Below are 8,538 nucleotides of genomic sequence, written 5' to 3' on the forward strand. Positions count from 1 at the left end.
CTTGCTGCCCAGGTACAATCACCTATCAGCTGCAGGGACCGTGTTCACAGCATGTTCACAGCGTGTGAAAGCGGCAACAACAACAAATACAGGTCAATCACAGGTATCACCTTCATGGCGGCTTATGGTTTAGTTTATTGCTCTGGAGAGTTCTCCAACACAGGGCATCATATTGCTTTCATTATAGATGAATCTCTTGTTGGCCTGCTGTACTGTACAAATGTTTTGAGAGTGATGTGTTTTTTTATTGTTAAACCACTTAACACTGACCTTTGAATCACTCGTGCATAAAAAAAATTATTTTCTTCATCTGTCGGGCAACTGGCACATCCCTATTACAAACTAACAATTATAATGCAGTTTTCATGTTCTTAAACAGTCTGCAGTCTAAACCAAACTCCAGGGATGAGCCAGTGTTGTGCCTACACATAACGGACAACTTGAATCAGAACCAATTGTATCATTCGTCACTTTGTTACTGGCAGCCTGTCATGGACACATTATTTGTTCCCATTTCTTTAGTTGCAAGATAACACGGTTAACAGACATAAAAACAGTATTTTTGCACCGAGAAGGTGATTCCCAAAGAGCTATTAGTTTGAACATATATATCGGCATGGTGCGCACTGTGTCCTAAAAAGAGTTGAGGAAATTGGATGAAGTGGAAGACCAAAGAAGAAAAAACTGTCTACAACAGGACCTGAGAGATGCATCTGGACCTTTAGTTGATCCCTTTACTGTTCACTGAAGCCTCATCAGAAACGGTCTCCACAAAGGGCGGCTGTCAACAAAGCAGTTCTTAAAGAATGAGGTATAACAAATTAAACAAGAAGTGGACTGAAAATCAGTGGCATCAGGTCTTACGGAGGGATGAATCCTCCCCAGAGCCCGGACCTCAACATTATTGAAGCAGTGTGGGATCATCTTGACAGAAAACAGAACAAAAGGCAGAAAACATCCAAAGAAGAGCTTTGTAATGTCCTACAAGAGGCTTGGAGAACTATTCCTGTTCCTTGTATTGTACAAACAGTTTTCGCCTTAAATGCTGTACTGTATTAACATTTATGCTTGCACGTGTTCCAGTAAATTGCCGCACCTATTTTCCTATTTTTTGTTTACATGTCAAAACGTAAGAAAATGAGGGGTTGCTCGAGACTTTAGCACAGTACCATAGAAGCCCAGAAAACACCAGAGAGTTTGTGCCTTCAGACTGGTTGTCTCATCCAACCAACAGGGCAGAAGTGTACCGACAATCCATAAAAAAAAAGAAGAAAGAAACAGAAGTTGCACCTAGTAAACAGTCATTTAAACAGTTGGCCAATGGGAATTCGCAGACATCCTAGTCCTGATGACCTGTTTCTGAATTCTCTAGAACATGCAGGTTCATTCTTGGTTGTAAGTTAGTTTCCTCTAAGTTTTGTGCTTCAAGGGAAAAATTAGCTTCCTCTTTTCTTCTTTCAATTTGCGTTGGCACAAGTTGGGAGAGTACTGCTCATGAATGATGCGTTGGGCCCTGTGATAAAATTAACAGCGCCGATCAACAGTTTCAAAAGACAATCTAATAAAAGGAATAATGAGATTATGATGATTTCAAGATGTATGATTAAAAAAATGTGAAGGTCTTGTGAAATGAATGTACCAATTTCCTTTGAAATTGTATCATATTCCGATAAACATTTAAATCCCCACTTCTGCCGATTGCCAGCCACCCACAGCAAATCGAAGAAAAAGAATTTCCAAACATAACCAATCTGTCATGAGTAATTTTCAGGTTCTCTATGTTGGGATGACTGTGGACTCCGATGGATGATTTCCACACTGTCTCTTGTCAGAAAAATGTAAAGGAATTAGCCTCTCTGTGACCTGGTTTTCACAAAGTGGAAAACAGTGTGATGCAACTGAAAAAAAATGGCCAGAGTTTTATCATTGTTTCTTACATCACTTCCTGCCTTGATACCGAGGGCCCGAGATGGAAGAGAAAGCAGAAGTGCTCTCTCCTTCTTTGCCTTCGGTTTTGTGACAATTATGACACAGTTTAAGATCAACGCATATCTTAGATAATCCGCTTGTCTGCATATTTTGTTCCATTTTTATTTCCAGGTACATCTGGAGGGAAAAAAAATAGAATAAAAATCATCAACTGGACCTTTGACCCACAGGCTGACATCTTATGTAGGAGAAAACATGCCCGTAAACTGCAACATCTTTAGTCAGTGACTTGACGCATGAATTGATTGTCAAACAGATGAATCATCTCTACACTTTTGTTTCAAACTTTTCTCGTCAATTTCAAGAAATTGCTTCCTGGAACTTTTGGTTTTTGGGGTACGGTAGATTTTCCAAGTTTCCAAAGTAATGACATCAGTTAACCAAAAAAATAATTCCTGAATGTTAAAACATTTCACAACACCACAAAAGCTCGTCATTAAACTTCACAGGATATCGAAATAGGAACACACTCTTTTAAATATGAAGAATTACATGATTAATTATATAATAACAATTATAAGATATTAATAATGATATGTATTTAGTCATATGATTACATAATGAAAAAGATACAATTTCACTGATATAAACTATCTTTTTTTTTCTTTTCTTTTATGTGTGTTTGTTGTATCATTTTAGAGTGCATTTATGGCTCAAAACGTGCTTGTACGTGCAAATATTTTTATATGTATCTCAGGTACTCCCTGTGTTTTTGACTAACTTTTATCAGAAGAACATGGGAAGCACGTTCCGAATCTTCCCTTGAATTATATGTACAGCAAAACAGGGTGGGAGAGAAAAGAAAGCATCAATACAATTTAATGATGCACTGTACATGTACCATCATGGTCTTAGATACATTTATGTGAGAGATTGTTTGTTATATCCTGAATCTCCTGTCGTGTCACCAAATTCAAACAGGTCCCTTGAGCTACTGAATCTTTTCTAAAGAGAAGGACATTCATTTGGGACATCTTGAAGATAAAGTCAGTGCAATATCTCAGTCATTACCGTCACTTTCTCTCTTAGAAGTGATTGGGGGGACTCCTACTGGACAATCTGCTGCATTACACCGCAACATAACAGGTTTGGACCGTATGGAATGACTGATTATCAAAGTCACTGCCAGTTTCAAATGGTTTTGCTTTAGTTTAATGACCGATTACTCCACTTAGTACACTTAAACTTCAAAGTAATTCATATTCTTGATTTAGCACCAAAATCTAAGCTTGTAAAGCAAATAGGAACAATGGTGTCAGACTGTTACAGTGAGATAAAAACTGCAATATGAAAGTATTGTGGAGTAGAAGGTACTTAAAATGTGTACTGCGTTAACAGCACTTGGGGTGAATGTGCTAAATCATCTTCCATCGCTGCTCGTTAATGTCACTGGATAAATATCAAAAGTAAAAATACTTCCTGTTACTCACTTATACTCACTTTTAACACTTTTCTCATTTCAAATACTTTTGGGACAAATAGATACACCTTTGGTGAAACTATGAACAAGATGTGGACGTGTGAGTCTTTTGGTTGTGAGCCTTAATACTAAGGAACCGCTTGTTTAATATTTAACACTGTGCACTTTTTAATCATTTCTAACTCTTTCATGTTGCATTTTAATCTGAAATATTTCAGAAAATGCAGTGAAGTAAAAAGTACATGTGCCTCTTCCCTTAGAAAAAGCAGATAGAATGAATATATCAAATAGTTACGGAAGATCAGTAAGAGAGCCGTCTCATGGTTTAAAGGGAGAACTTAATATGCACCGATGGTCCCGTTTAATAACATGGGACATGTCCCAGAAATATCCATTTTCATTGCGTTTACACCAATTGGCCAAAAAAAAGAAAAAATGGCCCCGGGGTCAGTCGTGCTCAACAACTGATTATTTTTCGCTTGTGACTTGAACACAATAGTTCCCTGTTTGTACATAAAGAGCTCTGCTTCCAGGAGCCGATCCAGTGAAGCGTGGCCTTTACGACTCAGCAGGATTGGGTGCCTGAGTGTGAAATGCTGAGGGGGAACTGGGAGTCGAGGGAGGACTTAATGCCTGACTGAACTCAGCCATGTTGCTGTGGTGATAATGAGCAGATTAAAACATTCAAAGGCACAACTCTGAACAAGAGCACGGCTTTGCATTTCTCTTTCAATACCCACGTCTTCATTTGTTCGAAGGGGTCTCAGGTAAATCTGGAAGATGACTGAAAAAAAAACAAACACACACACACACCTGGCCTGAGCTCACACAGGTGATAGAAAGAGTGGCTGGCAATGATGGAGCGGTTTGTCATTTTACATCTTTATTGGTGGTTTAATGATAAAAAAAAAAATGTTATTCTTTTGAAACAGATTCAAAATTACAACAGAAACACAAACAATTACATACATTTTTTTTCTAGCAGCATGACTTCATTTCATATCCTGTGATGTCACTGGCCGTGTTAGATCAACTTGTAAATTGAGTGAAACTAAAATATGCATTTATACCTAATAAAAAGGTAGAGCTCGTGTGGGACAGAAGCTTGCAGCTTTGATAAGTGCGGAGAGGCAATAAGGGTTTAATTGCAGCAACCTACAAGAGCCTAGACTAGGAGAGCTTAGCAGAGTTCTGCACGAGAGTATTATGCATATTTCACCATGTAAGGCTGTCGGAAGAACTGGGCTGAACATTGTTACAGGACCACAAGTGAGAACAAGATCAAAGGACACATTAAACAACTACAATTAAGACAAAGAAAACATACTTAAAACGGTTTCCAGAAAACACGTGGAGCACAGAAAGGTCCATTTAAGGTGTGAGCAAGTGCAATAGAAAGCTCCTTTACAAAAATGAGAAACTTTTACTGGCAACAGCACAGCAGTGTAATCCTGCTGGAAGTCTTGCAGTCGACGAGGTGGTTTTGTGGCAAATCATGGCTCAGCTTTCTAACGAGCTATCGTGTTTCACATGTTGTTTGTGTGGTTTCAGATTTAGGTAAAGCACACCAGTTAAACAGTAAGCAGGCCGAGGTCAGAGGAGCACAGGAATGGCACGCTGCACAATAACAAGGGTTGGCATTGCAACAGTTTGGCCTGACTTCAAGCCAGTGGGCTTTGCTAACAGGGGAGACTCTAATGAGATGAGACTCAAGAGGTCAAGTTCTGTCTTCTGGCTGATTAAAAAGAATAACTTTTCTCTTTTTAATACGCACGTTTTAAACACTTTTTTGTCCGCCTGATCTGCTTTCCGTGGGTTCCAAAATACTAGAATAACCGAGATTTGAGCCCGTTCTTTTGTCGTGTCGTGTGAAGCTGTCCCCCTATAGCAGAGAAATACATAGTTTTCAACAGGGAAACAGCCAGAAGACAGGTAACAGCTCAAAAACCCTGCAGTTATAAAAAGTCGTCAATAATATTAGGTAAAGCAAGTGGTAGTGTTAGTAGCCCATTTAGGCTAAATAGAACGGACTGTACTGTAGGTTTAGCTGTTCCTAAACCACTGCCGACGACAGCTTTGTGTTTGCAGGGGACAAAATGCAAAGTCCAAGCACACGTTTATCATCACGAGTCTGACGTGATCAGACTTCAGTAAGCAAAGGTTTCACAGGAAGGGGACCACAAGACCAGTGATGCTGCATATATGAAAAGACTTTGGCAAGCCCAACCACTGGTTCAGCAGACACCAAACAACCGTCCACATGCACTCAATCATTCTTCATCCAGTCAGCTCCCTCACCTTTATAGATTATCACAAATTCCACAAGATAATCCAATGCAACAATTCTCTTGATAGTAGTATTGCTAATAACACCTACAAATAAAAAGATAACATGAAAATAATTCATGGTTATTAACTACCATTGCTAGTTATATCGATACATGTCCGTTTTTTTTTTTTCTTTCAGCTTACATCTACAGTAGTTCATAAAAAGGAGCACCGAGGTGGTTCTGACCAAAACTTGGGCGACAGTAAAGTCAATACTGAGGCATGAAAAAGAAGAAGAATAAGTCATTGAGATGTGAAATTTTCGATGCGCAGGCAGTGCATTTTATCCTCAAATCTAGAAGCAAACTCGGGTCCGGCGGACCGTTCGGGTTGCCTGCGACAATGAGTGTTAACAATAGGCAGGTTTGTTTCCAAACCGATGCCACTGCTGTGACTCACATCTTCTGCCTTTACTCCTTTTCAAGAGTTTGTGATGGAAAACAACGACAGTGACGTGAGATGCCGACTTAAAAAGATGAGAATGCCTTAAAAAAAGAGTGTCAAAAAGCATAAATATTCACGGTCAACAACTCCCAAAATCTATACAACTCTGTTTAATGTTGGTAAGACGAAGACATTTTGTGCAAGCGGGCTCCCGCGGCTGGTGTTACCCAACCACAGAGATCCTCTAACATGGCTGCCAGAGGGTTAGGCCCTCTGGGGTAGTTTTTCCACCAACTCCATAATTTGCCAGATTTGTGAGACTTTCACGACATAGGCCCCTCGTTTGATTGCAGTCAACTAGTGCAACTTTTCATGGCAGCAGTAACAGAATTTCAAATCGCTGTTCAAGAGCAGGATGTGAAGCTACTTAACAAACGTTGCCCCCTAATTTCATTATTTGTATAAAAATGTGTTATTTACACATGGGTGGATGCTGTTAGCATAGTTGGAAACCAGCAATTAAGGCTCATTAAGGTCACTGATGCAATTTCCATGCTGATCTGCAGGTTTATAGAAAGCATCTCCTGCAACCTTTGAAAAATCATAAAAGCTGTTACAAATCTTACAGCAGGGCAGAAGGATGCTTCTTCATTTAAACAGGCTTTGACTTCCACTCAGTGATGAGCAGTATCAAACTGTTAGCTTATATGGCTGGAACATGGACAACACAGGCAGCCTACACTTGCAAATTTTCGCCACGTTTTTCTCATCTGAAAGCAGCAGCTGCGAAACCTATCAACTGTTGCACTGCCAGTCAAATCTCTCAAAACCTCAGTCAAACTAGAGACCTATGTTTTTGCTTTCGATTGTCTATAGTCTCGTGTCTCTTCTGGCTTTAGTTGAAGATATTAGACATATGACTAAATACTTTCCTTCAGTTATACACGAGTTTATACAATTTACATATATAAAGGCAGGCTGCAGTAATGGCAGTCAGTGTGTAGGAGGAGGTAAAGCGGGAATAAAGTGGAAACAAAGGCAAAGTAAGGAAGAAGAGTAAAACGGATGATGCACCAACTGTTTGGATGTATGGAAGTTTCCCCAGTTTTATGGTACCTAAATAGACACAAAAAGGAGGTTTTGGAGGAAGCAAGTCTGATTGACAACAGGCATTTGGCATATCTGCGGTATGTAGAATAAAGTAATGGAGAATGTCAACGGGTTTAATTGGATTGCTGAGGATTTTTTTTATTATTATTACCGAGGTATAGGTGTATGTTTCTCATTCACAACTGTGAGCCTTATAGGAATGTCCCCCCAAAAAACTACACTCAGCAATGAGGTTTGTGTAGCTTTCAGAATCTGATGTATTGTGACACAAGAGCAGACTGAATAATAGTAAAAGAGTAAAAGCAAAGAGGAGAGGAAAGGAACACCAGCTGAACACCAGGGCGTTCCCTTTTCCCTGTTAATCTTTTGCTATTCAGTTACATGTATCTCCACGTAGTCTTGTAACTCATTCAGTATTTCAGGTCTGCTTCAGATGTGTTTACTAAATGCCATTGTTCAGGAGAACTTCTAAAGGTGCAGAGGTAAGTAGTCCATGTGTTGATGAAAAGTAACTGCAAACGGCCCCAATGAGGCAAAGAATCTCAACCGCGCTGCAATGTTTTGTTTCATTTCTGCCCAAACACTGAGTGGTGCCCTCAGGTGAGTCTCAACTCAAGCAGCAGACTCTCTGGATTATGTGAGAGATGGCCAGATGAGGGTTTGGGCCATTCTGGCAGCTTTAATAACAGTCGTTCCCTCTAATCAACTGGGTGCACACAGTAATAAGCCACAACATTAAAACCACACGCATCACCTGTGAAGCCAGGTGACGTGCAGCATCCGGCTCCAAGACCTGAGCACCAGCCTCAGAGTGTTCCAGGACAATTACACCTCCGAGCGGTGTATGCGGTCTGCAGCAGTGTTAAACAAGGTGGTTCGTGTCAACTTGGCGTCCTTTTGTGTGCCACAAAGGTTTTGCAGCAGAACTTTGCCCAGAGAATCGCACTACCTTTCGCTGGCCTGACTTCTTCCATCACTTCCCCTAAAAAACAACAACAAGACAAAACCAGCCAACCAAATGAAGTATAAAAAAATTCATCAGGTCAAGAGACCTGCTCCGTGATTCAGCTCTGGTGCTCACAAGTCACCATGGAACTGTTCTGCAGCTAAATGGCCAAATATGCAGCAAGCCAAAAAAGCACTGTGTGCTTCTACATCTTTGCATCATAGCTTGCATAAAGATTTACAGCAAAATGTGAAATAGGAGGTCCCCTGTGGGACTGAAGCACAGCCCTAAATTCTCCTAAAGCCTTGGGTACTCATGGCCCTGTCAGCTTTCACCAGTCTTCCTTCCTTCAGCCGCTTGT

Source organism: Odontesthes bonariensis, chromosome 13, assembly GCF_027942865.1.
Source record: "Odontesthes bonariensis isolate fOdoBon6 chromosome 13, fOdoBon6.hap1, whole genome shotgun sequence".
Classification (NCBI taxonomy): Eukaryota; Metazoa; Chordata; class Actinopteri; order Atheriniformes; family Atherinopsidae; genus Odontesthes; species Odontesthes bonariensis.